This window comes from Kogia breviceps, chromosome 11 (assembly GCF_026419965.1).
Source record: "Kogia breviceps isolate mKogBre1 chromosome 11, mKogBre1 haplotype 1, whole genome shotgun sequence".
Classification (NCBI taxonomy): Eukaryota; Metazoa; Chordata; class Mammalia; order Artiodactyla; family Physeteridae; genus Kogia; species Kogia breviceps.
The window spans coordinates 88,460,200-88,480,849 of NC_081320.1; the positions used below are offsets into that span (position 1 = coordinate 88,460,200).

Consider the following 20,650-nt stretch of genomic DNA (forward strand, 5'->3'; position numbering starts at 1 on the left):
TACACTCTAGATTGTCTTTTTTTTTAATAGATCTATATTGGAGCATAATTGCTTCACAATACTGTGTTACTTTCTGTTGTACAACAAAGTGAATCAACCATATGCATACATATTTCCCCATATCCCCTCCTTCTTGTGTCTCCCTCCCTCCCACCCTCCCTATCCCACCCCTCTAGGTGGTCACAAAGCACCGAGTGGATCTCCCTGTGCTATGCTGCTGCTTCCCACTAGCTAGCTATTTTACACTTGGTAGTGTATGTATGTCGACGCTTCTCTCACTTCGCCCCAGCTTCCCCCTCCCCTCCCCATGTCCTCAAGTCCATTTTCTATGTCTATGTCTTTATTCCTGCCCTGCCACTAGGTTCATCAGTACCATTTTTTTTTTTTAGATTCCATATATATGTGTTCGCATATGGTATTTGTTTTTCTCTTTCTGACTTACTTCACTCTGTATGACAGACTCTACATCCATCCACCTCACTGCAAATAACTCATTTTCATTTCTTTTTATGGCTGAGTAATATTCCATTGTATATATGTGAAACATCTTCTTTATCCATTCCTCTGTCGATGGACATTTAGGTTGCTTCCATGTCCTGGCTGTTGTAAATAGTGCTACAATGAACATTGTAGTACATGTCTATTTTTGAATTATGGCTTTCTCAGGGTATATGGCCCAGTAGGTTTGCTGGGTCATATGGTAGTTCTATTTTTAGTTTTTTAAGGAACCTCCATACTGTTCTCCATAGTGGTTGTATCAATCTACATTCCCACCAACAGTGCAGGAGGGTTCCCTTTTCACCACACCCTTTCCAGCATTTATAGTTTCTAGATTTTTTTGGTAATGGCCATTCTGACTGGTGTGAGGTGATGGCTCATTGTAGTTTTGGTTTCCATTTCTCTAATAATTAGTGATGTTGAGCATCTTTTCCTGTGCCTTGTGGCCATCCATATGTCTTCTTTGGTAAAATGTCTATTTAGGTCTTCCACCCATTTTTTTTTTTTTTTTTTTTTTTTTTTTGTGGTACGCGGGCCTCTCACTGCCGTGGCCTCTCCCATTGCAGAGCACAGGCTCCGGACGCGCAGGCTCAGCGGCCATGGCTCACGGGCCCAGCCGCTCCGCGGCACGTGGGATCTTCCCGGACCCGGGCACGAACCCGTGTCCCCTGCATCGGCAGGCGGGCTCTCAACCACTGCGCCACCAGGGAAGCCCCTTCCACCCATTTTTTAATTGGATTGTTTGGTTTTTGATATTGAGCTCCATGAGATGTTTGTATATTTTGGAGATAAATCTTTAGTCCATTGTTTCATTTGCAAATATTTTCTCCCATTCTGAGGGTTGTCTTTTCGTCTTGTTTATGGTTTCCTTTGCTGTGCAAAAGCTTTTAAGTTTAATTAAGCCCCATTTGTTTATTTTTCTTTTTATTTCCATTTCTCTAGGAGGTGGGTCAAAAAAGATCTTGCTGTGGTTTATGTCAAAGAGTGTTTTTCCTATGTTTTCCTCTAAGAGTTTTATAGTGTTTAGTTTTACATTTAGGTCTTTAATCCATTTAGAGTTTACTTTTGTGTATGGTGTTAGGTAGAGTTCTAATTTCATTCTTTTACATGTAACTGTCCAGTTTTCCCAGCACCACTTACTGAAGAGGCTGTCTTTTCTCCATTGTATGTTCTTGCCTCCTTTCTCATAAATTAGGTGACCATATGTGCATGGGTTTATCTCTGGGTTTTCTATCCTGTACCATTGATCTATATTTCTGTTTTTATGCCAGTACCATACTGTCTTTTTTTTTTTTTAACATCTTTATTGGAGTATAATTGCTCTAGACTGGTATGTTAGTTTCTGCTTTATAACAAAGTGAATCAGCCATACATATACATATATCCCCATATCTCCTCCCCCTTGTGTCTCCCTCCCACCCTTCCTATCCCACCCCTCTAGGTGGTCACAAAGCACCGAGCTGATCTTGATTACTGTAGCTTTGTGGTATAGTTTGAAGTCGGGAGCCTGATTCTTCCAGCTCCATTTTACTTTCTCAAGATTGTTTTGGCTATTTGGGGTCTTTTGTGTTTCCATATGAATTGTAAACTTTTTTGTTCTAATTCTGTGAAGAATGCCATTGGTAGTTTGATAAGGATTGCATTGAGTCTGCAGATTGCTTTGGGTAGTATAGTCATTTTCACAATATTGATTCTTCCAATCCAAGAACATGGTGTATTTCTCCATCTGTTTATTTCTTTTTTTTTTTTTTTTTTTTTGCGGTACGCGGGCCTCTCTCTGTTGTGGCCTCTCCCTTTGCAGAGCACAGGCTCCGGACGCGCAGGCTCAGCGGCCATGGCTCACGGGCCCAGCTGCTCCGCGGCATGTGGGATCTTCCCAGACCAGGGCACAAACCCGCGTCCCCTGCATCGGCAGGCGGGCTCTCAACCACTGCGCCACCAGGGAAGCCCTGTTTATTTCATTTTTGATTTCTTTCATCAGTGTTTTATAGTTTTCTGAGTTCAAGTCTTTTGCCTCCTTAGGTAAGTTTATTCCTAAGTATTTTATTCCTTTTGTTGTGATGATAAATGAGAGTGTTTCCTTAATTTCTCTTTCTGATTTTTCATTGTTAGTGTAAAAGAATGTTAGAGATTTCTGTGCATTAATTTTTTTAACATCTTTAGTGGAGTATAGTTGCTTTACAATGAATGTTGTGTTAGTTTCTGCTGTATAACAAAGTGAATCAGCTATATGTGTACCTATATCCCCATATCCCCTCCCTCTTGCGCCTCCATCCCACCCTCCCTATCCCACCCCTCTAGGTGGTCACAAAGCACCTAGCTGATCTCCCTGTGCTATGCAGCTGCTTCCCACTAGCTATCTATTTTACATCTGGCAGTGTATATATGTCAATTCTGTGCATTAATTTTGTATCCTGCAACCTTACCAAATTCATTGATTAGTTCTAGTAGTTTTCTGGTGACATCCTTAGGATTTTCTGTGTATAGTATCATATCATCTGCAAACAGTGACAGTTTTACTTCTTCTTTTCCAATTTGTATTCCTTTTATTTCTTTTTCTTCTCTGATTGTTGTGGCTAAAACTTCCAAAACTATGTTGAATAAGAGTGATGAGTGGACATCCTTGTCTTGTTCCTGATCTTAGTGGAAATGCTTTGTTTTTCACCATTAAGTATGATGTTTGCTGTGGGTTTGTCATATATGGCCTTTATTATGTTGAGGTAGGTTCCCTCTATGCCCATTTTCTGGAGAGTTCTTATCATAAATGGGTGTTGAATTTTGTCAAAAGCTTTTTCTTCATCTATTGAGATGATCATATGGTTTTTATTCATTAATTTGTTAATATGGTGTATCACATTGATTGATTTGTGTATACTGAAGAATCCTTGTATCCCTGAGATAAATCCCACTTGATCATGGTGTATGATCCTTTTAATATGTTGTTAGATTCTGTTTGCTAGTATTTTGTTCAGGAGTTTTGCATCTGTGTTTATCAATGATATTGGTCTATAATTTTCTTTTTTTGTAATATATTTTTCTGGTTTTGGTATCAGAGTGATGGTGGCTTCGTAGAATGAATTTGGGAGTGTTCCTCCCTCTGAAATTTTTTTGAAGAGTTTGAGAAGGATAGGATTAGCTCTTCTCTAAATGTTTGATAGAATTCACCTGTGAAGCCAACTGGTCCTGGACTTTTGTTTGTTGGAAGATTTTTAATTACAGTTTCAATTTCATTACTTGTGATAGGTCTGTTTATATTTTCTAATTCTTCCTGGTTCAGTCTTGGAAAATTGTACCTTTCCAAGAATTTGTCCCTTTCTTCGTGGTTGTCCATTTTATTGGCATATAGTTGTTTGTAGTAGTCGCTGATGATCCTTTGTATTTCTGCGGTGTCAGTTGTGATTTCTCCTTTTTCATTTCTAATTTTATTGATTTGCATCCTCTCCCTTTTTTTCTTGATGAGTCTGGCTAAGGGTTTATCAATTGTGTTTATCTTCTCAGAGAACCAGCTTTTCATTTTATTGATCTTTGTTACTGTTTTCTTCGTTTCCATTTCGTTTATTTCTGCTCTGATCTTTATGATTTCTTTCCTTCTACTGACTTTCGGTTTTCTTTGTTCTTCTTCCTCTAGTTGCTTTAGATGTAGGGTTAGACTTTTTATTTGAGATTTTTCTTGTTTCTTGAGGTGAGATTGAATTACTATAAACTTCCCCCTTAGAACTGCTTTTGCTGCGTCCCGTAGGTTTGGGGTCATCATGTTTTCATTGTCATTTGTTTCTATGTATTTTAAAATTTCTTCTTTGATTTCTTCAGCAATCCCTTGGTTATTTAGTAGTGCACTGTTTAGCCTCCATGTATTTGTGGTTTTTACAGTTTTTTTTCCTGTAATTGATTTCCATTCTCATAGCATTGTGGTCAGAAAAGATGCTTGATACGATTTCAATTTTCTTAAATTTTCCAAGGCTTGATTTGTGATCCAAGTTGTGATCTATCCTGGAGAGTGTTCTGGTGCACTTGAGAAGAAAGTGTATTCTGCCACTTTCGGGTGGAATGTTCTATAAATATCAATTAAATCTATTTGATCTATTGTGTCATTTAAAGCTTGTGTTTCCTTGTTTATTTTCTGTTTGGATGATCTGTCCATTGGTGTAAGTGGAGTGTTAAAGCCCCCGGGCTTTCTCTAGCTGCAGAGAGCATGGACTACTCTTCATTATGGTGTGTGGGCTTCTCATCGTGCTGGCTTCTCTTGTTGCAGAGCACGGGCTCTGGGTGTGTGGGCTTCAGTAGTTCTGGCTTGTGGGCTCTAGAGTGCAGGCTCAGTACTTGTGGCACACAGGCTTAGTTGCTCCATGGCATGTAGGATCTTCCTGGACCAGGGATCAAATCCATGACCCCTACATAGGAAGGTGGATTCTTAACCACTGCACCACCAGGGAAGTCCCTGGACCCTGTAATTTTAGAAGTCACGAAAGAAAGTCTGTGATGTCTGAGCTCTGCTTACTGAGATAGAGAAGTTGACTCATTATATATGATTTGATCAATCCATTCAGCAAAGATGTATGGAGAATCTGCTCTGTACCAGCTTCAGTTCTAGGAGCTGTGGATAAAAGTTGGGAAAGAGAGCCATCAAGGAGTCCTGGAAACCAACTCTCCAGGCCGCACCATGAATTTGCCCTGCTCTGGTCCTGACCACTTGCGGCCCCTGAGAGGCCCGCAGCTGCCCAGCTCTCCATCAGGGCCCATCTACAGAGTAGCCAACATCTCTGCTACTCAGGGAATAGGCCTGGTGGCAGCAGCCTAGATGGCAGCCTTGGTCTGAGAGTGGCTGGAACAAAGATAGGGCAGTTGCTACTAAAAGGGTCTCCCAATCACAAGAGGGTCCTCACCCTGAATGAGGCAGTGGCTGAGTTTGATGGGCTTTTCCTCTTCACACAGACCCAGGGATGAACAGAGCTCAAGCTCAGATCCAAGACTCTTCCTGAGAGCAACTCCAGAGTTCCACCTCTACAGAGTGGATCTCCCTCCCTACTTGAGGGAAACCCCAAGCCATCTCCTTGAGTGGACACAAAGTGGTCTGACCTAGGATGATCTGCCTCTTCCACTTTCTTCTTTATTTAAGTAATCTGGGAGACACCATAATCCTTGGCAGTCTACCTTCCAGGCTGAATTATTTAGTGTAACTCTAGTCCAATGCCATTGTTGGCCTAGCAGGATAATTCAAGTTGGGCTACTGATCAGCGGGATAATTCACATCAGCCTTGGGCTTTGGGATACTACATTTGGGTTTTTTCCTAGGTTGTCTCTCCACCCATGTACAGGACAAATAGCCCCCTCATTCTTGTAGGTCATCAAATGGAGACACACACACACACACACACACACACACACTCTCTCTCCCAAGCACAAACATTAATTCCCAGAGTCATTACCGTGGTTGATGGGAAGTGTAAATAGTAAAAAGCATTTTTCTTTTTTTTTTTAATGACATGTCACTTTAAATTATTTATTTATTTACTTGTTTTTGCTGTGTTGGGTCTTCATTTCTGTGCGTGGGCTTTCTCTAGTTGCAGCGAGCGGGGGCCACTCTTCAGCGCGGTGCGCGGGCCTCTCACTGTCGCGGCCTCTCTTGCTGCAGAGCCAGACGTGCAGGCTCAGTAGCTGTGGCTCACGGGCCCAGTTGCTCCGTGGCATGTGGGATCCTCCCAGACCAGGGCTCGAACCCGTGTCCCCTGCATTGGCAGGCAGATTCTCAACCACTGCGCCACCAGGGAAGCCCAACAGCATTTTTCTAAGTGCACAGGCCTGCGCAGCTACCTAGCCCACTGCAGAGCAGGTGAACTCCACTTTGTTCTTCCTGCTTCTAGATGGTGCCCCTATTGGTGCATAAGAAACAGGACACATGAAAGAGTTATCCACCCACCCCTCATGCTGACCACTTAATCCCCAAAGACCTCACAGAAGCTTTTCTTATTTTCCCCTGTACTTACTAGGTCAGGTCACATTCTTGAGATCGTTTATACTCTTGTCCAAATAACCCCTAGGGGTTTGCTCATCCAGTTAGGCAGGCAATCAAAGAATCGTTTTCGCCAGGATTACTCTGCTGAATATAAATGTTGCTGAGTGGGTGAAAGTGCCTGGGAGAGTTCATTAAGGAACAGTCCAGGAAAACACCGCCCAGTCCTCCAGGGTCACCTCTGGGATGTCAGGGTCACACTGTGTTCCGAGAGTTCCCCCAGATGCGCTGCAACCTGGCCCAGCCTTGGCCTCTGCCGCTTACCTGATGCCAGCCAAATGGCCGGTGGTTAACCATGAAGTCTTACATGACACTGGAGCTGGGGTTCCTGCCCCAGCCCACTGCTTCCCTGACCATGGGCTCCTGTGACCAGTGGCCCAGAACACAGTGCTGAGTGAGCCTGCAGTCTTGAATCCCCAAGCCGGAGCCCATAAAATCAACGGCAGCAGGCAGTACAGTGGTTTGTACTCTGGTTATTTCTAAAACACCTAGAAAACCCTCTGCCTCCAGCTAGAATTTATGTTGAGAGGGGGGACTCAGAGAGGAATAGAGTAGAGGCCAGCTCTGGGCCGTCTAACCGAGCTCCCAGGGTGAGAAGATGCACTTATGGCAGAGTTTGCAAGGCAGTAGGTAGGAAATCCCAATCGCTCTGTGGCTTCCATGTTCCATGTTGTCAAGAACCCTTGAGGCCAGGGAGACCACAGCCCTATTTATCTCTGCTTTGGTCAGTCTGCGACTGGACTTTTTGGCTTTTGGTTTTCCAGCAGTTCTGGAGCTCAGCCTTTCAGGAGCCCCCTGTGCAGAGGAGGGCGAGGGTCTCACATCCACGTCTCGGAGGGGTGGCCAGGCACTGACCTGTGGATGACTGGCCTGGAGCACTATACACACCAGACTCAAACCTGCTGCCACAGGGCAGCAGACAACAGAGAGCCGGGTGAGCTCCCCGGCTGCAGGGCTGAGACCCCAGATTGACATTACAGGAAAGTGGCCTTTCCCCATGAAAGCTGGAAATGGTGCTCTTGTAAAGGAGCACATGCCCTATCTCTGGAGGAGTGCAAGCAGCAGCAGAATACTCTGGAAGGTACTCATCAGTGGGAACTTGTACTCAGTCGACTAGGATGTCTCTCCCACTCAAGGAGCCCTGGGTTCTGAGACTGTGGATGGGTTAACTTACTTACCGAGAGAGGATCTGGCAGCAAAGCCTCCTGCCTCTGCAGGGCATGCCTGAGAGGCCTTTTATCACTGGGCTTTGAAGAGAGAACTATAATCCCATGCTTAAACCAAAACATCTTGTGGTGGGACCTGTGCTGTGAACACATCCTTCATCCTTCCCGCCACCCGGCCAGCTCCCCATAGGGACTCTATGGGCTGGAAGTGGGGGGAGATGGAAGCTTGCCCAGCACCTGCCCCAGCCCCAGCTGGGGTGTCTCAGGCCCCTGTCAGAGGGGGCAACTGACATCTGGGACAGTCTGATCTGACTTCCAGTCGCTTAGAATCCTCCCTAACAGCTGTGACTTCCTGGGGTTCTATGAAGGAACTGCAGAGACCACGGCCGCCTTGATGCCTCTCCAAGACGTTATCTTAGGAGCAGTGACATTTCAGATGAAGTCACTTCTAAGAGAAACCCCTTCCCATTTTCTAGTTCCTGAATAAACTAAAAGTTTAAATGGTTTAAGGAATCCACTAGCCATCTGGATTAACTAATGAACAAGTTAAGCAAGTGGTTAAACTACTCGGGGTCTCAATTTTCTCATCTGACAAAGAAGAATCATATAGTCCAGAACTAACAGTCTGTGCTTCTAGAACTCGTTCTGCATGGGGTGTGTGTGTGTGTGATTTCACATATGTTCATGTCTAATCATTGGCACAGACGCCTCCATCAGCCAGGGAGACAGCATGCTCAGGGCCAGTGAATCCTCCTCCAGCTCTGGCTGGAAATAACACAGAGAAAGACACCTTTACCTAATGGGACACTGGGAATGTTCACTCCTCTGACTTTCAAAGTCACTGGACCAGAGCTGTCGAAGCCAGTGTCCTAACTGGATGTGTTGAAGGCAAAGTGATCTCTTGTAAAAGATACTATGGACGGGGCTTCTAGCTGGGGGCACACGCATCCACGTGCACGAACACACACACGCACACGCTTTTGGTACAAGTTGCCTTTGAGAGCTTAAACCGTATCTGATTCTACTTGGTATTCCTAGTACCGACCCCAGGACCTGGCACAAAGCATTTGCTCACGAAATTGTTGGTGATCAATGATGAAATAAAAGAGCGATACGGATCTTCCTCCACTTACCATGGGTTTGTGTCCCGATAAACCCATCATAAGTTGAAAATATTTTAAGTAGAAAGTGCATTTAATACACCAACCTACCAAATATCATAGCTTAGCTTAGCCCAGCTTAAACACGCTCAGACCATTTACATTAGCCTACAGTTGGGCAAAATCATCTAACGCAAATAACAAAGTGTTGACTCTCTCACGTGATTGGTTGAATACTGTGTTGAAAGTGACAAACAGAAAGGGTCTGAGTACAGAGTGCTCGTAAGTGTGTCGGCTGTTTACCCTCCTGAGCGTACGGCTGCCTGGGAGCTGCGGCTGCTGCTGCCCAGTGTCATAAGACGGTATCACTGCATATCACTAGCCCAGAAAAAAATCAGAATTCAAAGTATGGTTTCTACGGACCGTGTATCACTTTTACACCATCGTAAAAGTCGCAAAAGCCAAAGTCGAAGCACGGTAAGCCAGGGACCATCTGTACTCATAAAATCCGCTGAGGTTATACTGCCAACATGTCCTGGAAACCTAGCATGCCCTGCTCGGGCTACTGCGCAGATCTTTAACTGTGAATGTTCAGTTAATAACTAAAATATCTTAAGAAATTTATGTTGGAGAGCGAGCAGGGCCCTGGGAGGGGGGGGGTGTTGGAGGGAACCAGGTTTCTTACTTCTGCTCCTAACGAGCTGGGTGACCTTGGGCTGCCCCCCACCCTCCATGGACCTCAGTTTTCCATCTTTAAAATGAAGGGGTTGGACTGAATAACCTGTGGTCTCCCTCCCACTTCTGGCAGCGTAGAGAAATTTAAGGCACTTCCCCGGTGGTCCAGCGGTAAAGAATCCACCTTCCAATGCAGGGGACTCCGGTTGGATCCCTGGTCAGGAAACTAAGATCCCCAATGCCGCGGGGCAAGTGAGCCCACAAGCCACAACTAGAGAAAAGCCCGTGTGCCTCAACTAAGACCTGAAGCAGCCAAATAAGTAAATACATTTTTTTAATTAAAAAAAAAAGGAAATTTACAACAATAGTAACTTACGGGAAACAAATCTTAATTCTAGTAATGGCATTGACTTTGAAATTGTAAAAATCTACCTTCACAATCTTTGTTTTCTATTCATGAACTTGAATTCCCAGTTTTTTGTTTTCTAAGCAGCAAATGTTAAGAAGTACTCTGGGGCAAATTTAAAAGTCTGGCATGCACCTGTCCTGTTAGCGAGCCTTGACTTCAGCCAGAAAAGTTCATGATAAAACAATGCCAGGGACACACAGTCATGACTGCTCACCAGACAACCAGAGTATATCTGGAAACTCACCAAAGCAGCCTTTCAGGGAGGTCATGAGCCTGCTGGTTCCATCCTGGGCCCTGCCCCAGGGCAACAGGAAACAGTGGGCAACAGGGTCTGGGCAGCATGGGTATGGCTCCTGGGATCCCCTTTTCAAAGCCCAGCCACCCTAACCGTCTTGTGTTCTAGGGACAGGGGAGGGTGGCTTTTCTCAGGATCAAGCGTGACTCTACCAGTGGCCAGCTCATCCCGCCAGAGCAGCAGGTACGGATCCCTGGGATAGAAGGTGCTCTCCCTGTGAAACTCTGCCACCACGTGCCTTATAAGCATGACAACTCAGTGGTGTCCCTAAGAGAAATGAGCAGGGCTCTTGGCATTGCAGGAGGGCTCCAGCCCAGCAAGAATCAAAGACCTTGAACCAGAGGGAGAGAAAAATCACCCCCACCCTGAGATGGTGCTCCCGTTGTCCGTAAACTCATCCTTAGCTAGAAGATTCCTTGGATTCACCCCTAAAGAACTGGAAAATGATACTCTGGGGGTGCCACTCAATGTCCTCCAACCCAGGAGGCAAAATGCCCCAAATTCCTTGAAAGGGTAGGGTGGAGAGTTCCTGTTAGAACCATACTGGTGAGGCCACTGTGTATGAAGCATGCCATAAAAGGGTGCAGCTGGTAGGGAGAGAGTCCTCCCCATGGCGGTGACAGCGCAACGGAGTGACAGGAGGTGTGAGTCACTGGCTGTGGGGCTCTGCCACTCCCTGAGGTCACTTCAGGGCACATGGAACAAAACAACAGAAACAGCTGCAGATTTGGACCAGGCAGAAAAGAGGAGACAGCACCTGAATGGCTGCCCAGAGTTCCCCTGAGCTGTCCAGAGTCCACAGGGCAAGTCAGTTTGCCAGGTGAGTGCCCAGAGCCAAAGAGTCTTCCTTCCTTCCTTCTGCCCAGGCTATGGATTGACAGTACCCCCTTCTGCGGACAGAATCAGCTACGTAACCTGTGGATCCAATGCAAAATTAAAACATGGGCTCCCTGTTCAAAAATTGAGAATTTCGAGATGGCAACAGCATCACATTATCTAAGATCAGGGCTCTTCTGAGCTCTGGCTCTGTGTGACTGCACAGGTCATGGGCCATGACGCCAGCGCTTTCTGCAGGGATTTTCTGATTCTGTGTGTTTCCTGTTGGAGTTCACCTTCATAGGCTGAGGACAAGTTAATCGTCAACACCATTTCTATCCGCTTTAAGAAAACTGAACTATAACAACTAAAGTGCCTCCATTCCATGAATATTTATTGAGCACCTACCTTGTGCCAGGCACCCAGCAGTGAACAAAGGCCATGCCCTCGTGACGCTCACATTCTAGCAGGAGAAGAAGCATCTTGCTTCCGTCTCTCCCCAGACCTTTCAGACATGGCTAGCAGGCCAGCAGACTCTGAGCTATCTCCTTCATGAACCAACCGCTGGGGCAGAAAGCCATACAGTTCAATATTAAATTGTTCCTTGAATTATTTGCACATGTGCTATTTTTGCCTCCCCAGTAGGGCCACAAGCTCTTCGTCTTACATGAAAGGTCCTCATTTAGTCCGTCATTCAACAAATGTTTACTCAGCACCTGTGCCAGGCCCAGGTCTATATGCCCGGGATACAAGTCATTGTAAGTAAGATACGGTCTCCATACTCTAGGAGGTCCCATCGAAAATGAATGAGAGGGACTTCCCTGGTGGTCCAGTGACTAAGACTCCATGCTCCCAATGCAGCGGGTCCGGGTTCGATCCCTGGTCAGGGAACTAGATCCCGCATGCCGCAACTAAAGATCCCGCACGCAGCAACGGAGAGCCCACGTGCTGCAGTGAAGACCCAGTGCAACCAAATATATAAATAAATAAAAATAAAAATAAGATAAAATAAAATGGATAAGAAATGGTAGGAAAGGAACAATGTGTTTTGGGCAGAAGAGGAAGGTAGAGGAAGTCTGAGCCCTGCTTTGAAGACTTAGTGGGAACAAAACTCAGGCTTGTCTCTTCATGGGGACCTCTCCAAGGAGCACCCCTAGTAACTCCCCTCCCCGCCCTTCCCCTCATCCTGTTCTTCTCCAGCACCTGGGAGCACCTTCAGCAGGTCTTGCCTCCTGAGAGCTCTGCCACCTGATATTTGAATTCCCTCTATGACATTTTGAACTGGGGTCATCTAGCTGTGGCAAGAACATGTTCAGTGATGCAGAGTTCATGACCTTTGACTCATGTTCTGACCGCTAGAGTATCTTTCTTTCTTTTGAGCCAAAATCTGCCCCTTGAACTTCTTCTGTTGGTTCTTCCCTTGAAGCCCCGCATAGACTGGACCAATCAACTCGTTCACCCACCAGACCGTCCGTGTCCCAGCCAGCATGCTGGACGTGGTCTCAGCCCTCCAGGGCTCACAGTCTGCTGGTGACTTCTGGAATACAATGGTACGTGGTGGGATAAAGGTAAGGCAAGGCGCTGGAGAGCATGTAGGTGCGCTATCCCACCCAGTCTTGAGAGGTCAAGAGAAGGCTTCCCAAAGGAAGTGATATTTACCCCAAAGCCTGCAAAGCAAACCTGTCTAGGCCCCAGAGGCACAGAGAAGCCACCACCCACGAGAAATGGAAAGACAATTACCCTTTAAATACCATGTTTATTCCCAAGACACAAATACTAGAGGATTCTAATTTTGGCAGCCCTGCCCTCTATTCTGTTTATTGAAACACTCAGATGGTGAAGGAAGCGCTACCACAGAGAGCTCCTAGAGATGGGAATTTCACCCGGGGCTCACCCAGGCCTGGCACACAGTAGGTGTACAAACCATGCGTGTGAAATGGACCAGGCAGCCTTTGGGTGATTTCCCACACCTGGTCCTGATGCTCCCCAGCCAGCTTTGCTGTGAAAGGCTGATGAAGCCAGGGTAAGGGCAAAGACACAAGGGGGCGATGGGGTGGGCACCAGACCTTCGTTTTGGGAAGCAGGGGAGGGAGGGTGTGGCTTCCCGCCTTCCTCCTCCCACCAGCTCTGGGCCCGGAAGGATGAGCTAGATCAAGATGGGGTTTATGGGCTTCCCTGGAGGCGCAGTGGTTGAGAGTCCGCCTGCCGATGCAGGGGACGCGGGTTCGTGCCCCGGTCCGGGAAGACGCCACGTGCCGCGGAGCGGCTGGGCCCGTGAGCCATGGCCGCTGGGCCTGTGCGTCCGGAGCCTGTGTTCTGCAACGGGAGAGGCCACAGCAGTGAGAGGCCCACATACTGCAAAAAAACAAAAAAACAAACAACAACAAAAAAAAAGATGGGGTTTATCACTTGAGGGCACACAGCTGTGTTTGAGAAGAGGCAGGAGGTCTCCCCCAGAGAGGAAGCCCAGCTCTCCTTGAGGAAGAGCTCTCGAGGGTCCTAGCCCCGAGCCCGGAGCCCATCCTCCTGCACTCGCCCCAGGCCTGCTGCCCCAGCCCGCTCGTTAGCTGAGCACACTTCACCAGCCACGCACACAGGCAGGTCGCAGGGCCCATTATGATGGGGGGACCACATTAATTAGCAGGGATCAGGGGTCCAGATGTGAGCTGGATCAAATCCCACGTGTAGATCTTTAGCCTGTCTGTCCTTGTGAGGGAGCCCTCAAATTTTTTCATCAGGGCCTAACCCCATTCCTGGTAGCCCTAACTGGTTGAGTTTCTTGCTCTCTGATTCCTGGACTGCCAGGATCTGATGGCTACTCCCACCATATGGGCTAGTCCACCGCCCTTCAGAAAGCAAGTTCAGATCCAGCGCAAGTCCTGCCTCCGTGGACTCAAACGGCATTTCAGCCCTTGGCTTATTGACCAAGGAGGGACCTCACAAACCTTAGTGTGGTTTGAAGAGGATGTGCCATAAGCCAGCTCATCCTAATGTCTGCTTCCAGCCCAGTCTCTGAAATTAGACCTTGCTTCCAAAGATGATAAGGCAAGTGACCATCCCCGACCTCGCCTTCTACCACTTACTGCCAGAGTGCAACCTGCCCAGGCCTGGAGGTCACCAGACCACAAACCCCCAGATCTGGCCCAGACTCCTCAGAATCTGGAAGTTGGCACAGTTGAGCCGATTTAAGCATCTATTTCCAAGTCACCTGGAGAAAACCTGCCAAAGTGAGATGGGAACAAACAAGTCTCCGTTCAGCAGCCGGCCCTCCCCAGGACACTAACCCAGATCCCATCAAGGTCAGGCATTACCAGGAACTCAAGTGCAAGGTCAGCTTTCTGAAAAAGCCAAAAGATGGGAAGGGTGAACGGGGACGGATTCACCTTTGAATGGGAATTCCCATGCTGCACCCCTCCTCCTGTGCTTCCATCCCTGACTATACAGTCTGTGTTGTTGTTCTCACTTAATGAGAAAGTAAAAAAACAAACAAACCTGGAGCTCACTCTGAACAAAGGCCTCTGCTCCAGTCTAATCCTGCAGGCTAACGAAGCTTGGCTCCTACCTCCGTGCCAGGAGAACCAGTTTGCCCAGACTTAAAGCACTTACCGTACCAGCTCACGTGTGGTAAGTTTGGTAAACCCCCCGCAGAAATAAAGCTGTGGGCTCTTGCTCTCAGAGGCACCGTGATCAGATGATCAAGTCTCCTCATTTCTTTGTTTTCCCTTTCAGGGTGGGGTGTGGGGTCTGCTGGTTTTGCTGAGCTGCATAATCGGCAGGGACTCTCTTTCTCGGGTTACAAATGCAGCAGCTGAGCCCTGGCTCTTGCACACACAGGACTAATGGCTGGATCTTTCTAGCGTACGTTTCCCCATCACTTAGAGGTTGTCAGCAATTTTCCCGGTATTTGCTTCGCCTGGAGAAATTGCTGATCCTCCTTCGCTCTGTGGCCACGTCAGCAAGGCGAGGGTGTACAGGCTCTCCTTGGCTCTGCGCCCTGTCCAACCTGCTCCTCCTTATGTGTCACTGGGTCAACAGACTGGTATAGTGCCCGTACAGCCTCTGCTGAGGACACACAAGCACCGTGCTCCTAGGAAGAAAGCCTCCTGCTCCCCAGACCCCATAGCCTTTCCCTTTGGCACCCAGACGGCTCAGATTCTACCACCACATCCTCTGGGATCTGCACGGTGGGCACTTCCTCCCTGAGTGCGAAATTCACCCTATGCAACCCTGAGAACCTCCAGTTTATCAAGGACCCTCTGAACTCGAGCTTTTATTCAGTAACTTAGTAGTTACTAAGTACCTACCACGTGTCAGACCCCGCGCTGGATGCGAGGGCTTTAAAAATGAGTATAGGGGCTTCCCTGGTGGCGCAGTGATTGAGAATCCGCCTGCCAATGCAGGGGACACGGGTTCGTGCCCCGGTCCGGGAAGATCCCACATGCTGCAGAGCGGCTGGGCCCGTGAGCCATGGCCACTGAGCCTGTGCTTCCGGAGCCTGCGCTCCGCAATGGGAGAGGCCACAACAGTGTGAGGCCCGCATACTGGAAAAAAAAAAAAAAAAAAAAAATGAGTATAAGGTGATACCCTGAGGAGCTTACAGTTGAAAAAGTCCTTGACAAACAGAAGAGTGGTTATTCCTATACACTCATTTATCCAGTAAAGTTTATTCCACCTCTACTTGTGCTTACGGTGCTAAGAGGAGTCCAACAGAGGGAAGGGAATCAAGATTTATTGAGGACTTAGAATGAGCTGGGTCTGTGCTGAGTACTTGGTTTGATCTTGTTTAATCTTCAGAATTATTTCCATTGTACAAGTAAAGAACCTGAGGCAGTGGAGAGAAAAAATACTTGGGTCAAGAATGCCCAGACAGGGGCTTCCCTGGTGGCGCAGTGGTTGAGAGTCCGCCTGCCGATGCAGGGGACGCGGGTTCGTGCCCCGGTCCGGGAAGATCCCACATGCTGCGGAGCGGCTGGGCCCGTGAGCCATGACTATTGAGCCTGTGCGTCCGGAGCCTGTGCTCCGCAATGGGAGAGGCCACAACAGTGAGAGGCCCGCGTACCACACAAAAAAATAAAAATTAAAAAAATACAAAAATACAAAAAAAAAAAAAAGAATGCCCAGACAGTGAAGGACAGAGGGCTGCTGCCTGTAAACCTTGATTTTGCCACCATGCACACTGCCTTTACTGCAGGTGACAAAGATGAACAATACAGGGGGGGAAGTGACGTGACGGAATGGGGGACACATCTGCACTGCTCCACCCCTGTTCCTTTTTCTTGAAGTCCCCGGCAAACTCCCAGAGCTGCAATTTCTTCCCACACCCGCGATTTCTTCCCACACCCAGCTGAGGATGAGAGGGTTACACTTGCCCAGAGTCGGGCCTCTTCTGCACCGCACTCATGGCAGTGCTGGGCCTTCTGAATTCCCTTGGCTAACTGGTGAGACTGCTTACTAGTTGGTCACTAGGTCATGGACGGAGGTTGGATCCTATCAGCCTGCTAGAGAACTCGTGGCATTTGAAGCCCGATTAGTACTCTTTTTCCCTTTGAATTGTTTATGCCTTCACTGCATTTCATCTTTGTTCTCTCAGATTTGGCAGGTAACCAACTATACAGTCTGTAATTTCTACCATTACCCATGAAGTAAAAACTTTGAACAATTCTCCCTTGGCACAGATAAGAACAACTTCAGAGATCCCGGGCTGGTGCATTTATGTTGGTGTTTTCTTATGCGTGTCGGCTGGATCTCCATTTGGCCTACAATGCTCGACTTTCTTGGAGGAAATCTGTAGCCACAAAATTGCTCAACCAAGAGGAAGAGGATGGATGGACAGAACTTCTCATTTACAGAGCCAGCCTGGTTATGCGACCAGATCTCACACTTTCCCATATTTGGCCGTTACAGACAAGTGTGTATTTTACAAGTGACTTTTTTTAGCACTCATATAAATAATACTTTTTATTCTGTCAGAGTCCCATTTATAATCTCTCCAGAATGAAATAGCACATGCATTCCTGCATTCCTTTCAGGTGCCTCCAGAAGGTTTCGATTGTTTATCCAAAGGTTAAACAAGTTCTGGAATCAAATTAAATCAATCATTAACAAAGTGACGAGAAACTTGCTTCTGGGAACGTTTGTTTCTTCCCTTTTCAGGACTGAAGGGAGAAGAAAAATAGCTCCAAATGACAGCCAGAGGACAGAGGTCACACAGAGTGATAAAAACCCGAGGCTTAGTTGCATAGCCCTTAGAATTGTGCTTTCGGTGTTGTATGAAAGGAGAGAAGGTTAGAACTCCCCCTGACAAGGATGGAAGAGGCCCTTGGGACTGACAACACACATACGGTTAAGGCACTGCCACCTACTTTGGGCATCTAACTACTGTTTTGTGAATTGGGAGATTGGGATTGACGTACATACACTGTTGATACTATGTACAAAATACGTAACTAATGGGAACCTACTGTATAGCACAGGAAACTCTACTCAGTGCCCTGTGGTGACCTAAATGGGAAGGAAATCCAAGAAAGAGGGGATCTGTGTCTACGGAGAGCTGATTCGCTCTGCTGGACAGTAGAAACGAACTCAACGTTGTAAAGCAACTCTACTCCGATAAAAATTAAAAAAAAAAAATCTATATAAAGAGATCCTGACACATCAAAAGAAAGAAAAAGAGAAGAAAAGAACTGTGCTTTCGGATCATGGTTTCTAAAATGAAAACCGTGGCCAGCTGTGCCAGGCTCCCACCCCAGAAGTCAAAACTGCCCAGCTTCCTCTGATGCCTGAAGCTCAGCCCCGGCATCAACCAACCGCTGAGTACTGCTAGTCCCCCAGGGGACCCTGCAGAGGGTGGCCTGCAGCCCCAGAAATGTGCTTCCACCGCCTGCTCATCTCAGGATCACTGGGAGGACTCCCCCAGAGATCTCTCTGCACCTGAGGACCTTGGGATTCCTGCAGGGGTGGGGTCCAGAGAAGGCCTTCCCTCAGCTGGTGTTGTCAGCGCCCAAAGCCTGGCCTCACAGGAGCCCTTGCTTAACTTCCCTGGACTCAGCCCCTGCGCCAAAAACAGTTGGTTACTTGTCATTGCTGTGTCACACATAACTCATGTCAAAACAGAGTGATTTACCTGCTTGATTCGGAGCATGCAGTATCGGAGGACTGTTGGACCCTCCATGCAACGCAGTCTTTTTTTTTTTTTTTTTTTTTTTTGCAGTACGGGGGCCTCTCACCGTTGTGGCCTCTCGTGTTGTGGAGCACAGGCTCCGGATGCGCAGGCTCAGCGGCCACGGCTCACGGGCCCAGCCGCTCCACGGCATGTGGGATCTTCCTGGACCGGGGCACGAACCCACGTCCCCTGCATCGGCAGGCGGACTCTCAACTACTGCGCCACCAGGGAAGCCCACCCAGTCATTTTTTAACTGACCTTCCTCTCATTCCCCAGAGCAGCTGTTCCCAGCCTTTGTCACTTCCTTGGGTCTCTTAGAAGTTGGCACTCCCTAAATTTCTGTCCTTTCTTTAATCGATTCATTCATTCTACTACTACTTATTGAGATCCCTACGGAGAGGCCCACGTGGCAAGGAGCTCAAAGGAGGCCTTGGCCAGTGAGGACCTGAATCCTACCAGCAACCATATGAGTGGGCTGGGGAGCAGACCCTTCCCCAGTCAAGCCTGGAGATCAGCCGAGCTGCAGCCAACAGCTTGACTACGGTTTCAGGAGAGACCCTGAGCCAGAGGACTCAACTAAGCTGTGCCTGGATTCCTGACTCACAGAAATGGGGAAGAAATAAATGTTCTAAGCCACTAAGTTTGGGGATAATTTGTTATACAATGATAGATAATTAATACACACATAAAACAATACAGATGAAGAGCCTAGAACAGTGCCTGATGCCCACATTAGCTACTGTCATCATCATTATTATTTCTGTGCAGACACACATAGAGATTGAAAGCTCTGTGAGGGGAGGGACCGTGCCTGCCTATTTGTCTACTGAGTCCCAAGCTCCTAGCACAGTGCCAGGCACAGAGTCCTTTAGTCAACAATAAATATTTGGAAGGAATGAACTGGGGTCCTCTAGACAACTCTTACCGCCCAGCCCAGGGAAGGGGCTGCTGAGAGTGGAAGGGGCAGCCTGACTACCCACTTTCTCCGCTCAGCTAGAAGATGGACCAAGTAAAGTGGTTAAGGTCTGTCCCCCAACAAGCGGGGGTACGAGGTCCCTTTGTGGCGTCGCGGCCTCCTTGAGCCCAGGCTGCGCGTTTCCCAGGAGCGCAGTAATCACAAAGCCAGCCCTGTGTCTGCCCCCCCATCCCTGGGAGGCACAGAGAGAACAATGAAACCATCATCACCAACCTCTCCCGGCCTGTGTGTGGACAGGGAGGGCCGGGGAGCGGCGGTTTGGCTTGGCTGGGTAACATCATTTTTCTTGACTGAGGAAATGTACACCAGAAGGGCTAAAAGTAGAAGGTAGTTCTCACCCAAGAGAGCCTTATTGCCCAGAGGCCAGGCCCCACAGTAATATAAAGAAGCTGTATCTTCCATCTACACATCGCCCACCCCTGCTTTAAGACTTAGGTCAAATGTGTCCTCTTCCATGACACCCTCCCCACCTTCCCCTGGGCTCCTGTTGTGCCCTGGGCCTAACACCCCCATTTGAGCATGCTCAGTGAACGCATTCCCAGGACGGCCTGGCCCACCAGGGCAAGGATTGTATCCCGTTTGCTTTTGTATCCCTTGTCTCAGCAGAGCAGAGTGCTGTTGCGTTCTGAATTCGGAATGGTAGAAAGAAATCTCTAGAAGGGCATTAAACCCCCAGTTGCACAAGAATGTGGAGAAGAGAAGATAGGGGTTATGTATGGGTCATCCTGGGAGGGAAATTCTCTGAAAGTGTCGTGCTCTTTAAGGTAGGGCAGTCGGGACTACAGGGCACTACAGCCTCAGCCTCGGGAATGTGATTTACTTTCCTGCCGAAACGACCTCCCTCCTCTGTGCAATGACATGAACTCTCCTTTATTCTAAGCCAGTGTTTCTCAGAGTGTGGTGCCCAGACCAGCAGCATCAGTGTCACTTGGTCCCCACCCCGGACATACTGATCAGAGACTCTGGAAGCTCGGCCCAGCCATCTGTGTTTTAACCAGCCCTCCATGTGATTCTAATGGCATACTTAAGTTTGAAAACCACTGTTCTAAGTACACTGAAACACATGTGAAAAAGACTCTAGAAATACAATCCAGATTGATTTCAAATTAAGATTAAACAAGAACCCAAACCAATGCCCCTTGCTAGGAAATGCCCAGGATCAATGAAACCCTCCACTATTCTCCACGAAATCATTCAACAGGCAATTAAACGAACTCAGCACATTTATTTTAAATGTGCAAAATGAATTTTCATATCCTAAGAGTAACACCAGATGTTTTACCTCTTTTTTTCCTAATTGATTTTCCAGCCTACAGCAATTCGTCTTTATATTTTCCAGTTGGATCTAATGCAGCAAGAAGAGTGTGTTCCGGCAGGATTATTAAATGCCATGCATTTTAAAACAAGCATAACCCAGGCTGCCACGTGTCACCTGGGTTGTTGTCTTCCTAAAATTAAAAAAAAAAAAAAAAAAAAAAAAAAGGCAGCTATAGGCACCAGGCAGATTTGAGCAGGCAGGGAACCCAGAAAAGGCCCTTTCGGG

General features: G+C 47.5%; 1 non-coding gene across 1 annotated transcript; it reads left to right on the forward strand.

Annotated features, from left to right (window-relative positions):
- Window positions 1-17,231: 17,231 nt before the first annotated feature.
- LOC131766083 (U6atac minor spliceosomal RNA) lies at window positions 17,232-17,356 on the forward strand. The gene has a single exon (XR_009338384.1). It is a non-coding gene; the product is annotated as a U6atac minor spliceosomal RNA (small nuclear RNA).
- Window positions 17,357-20,650: the final 3,294 nt, after the last annotated feature.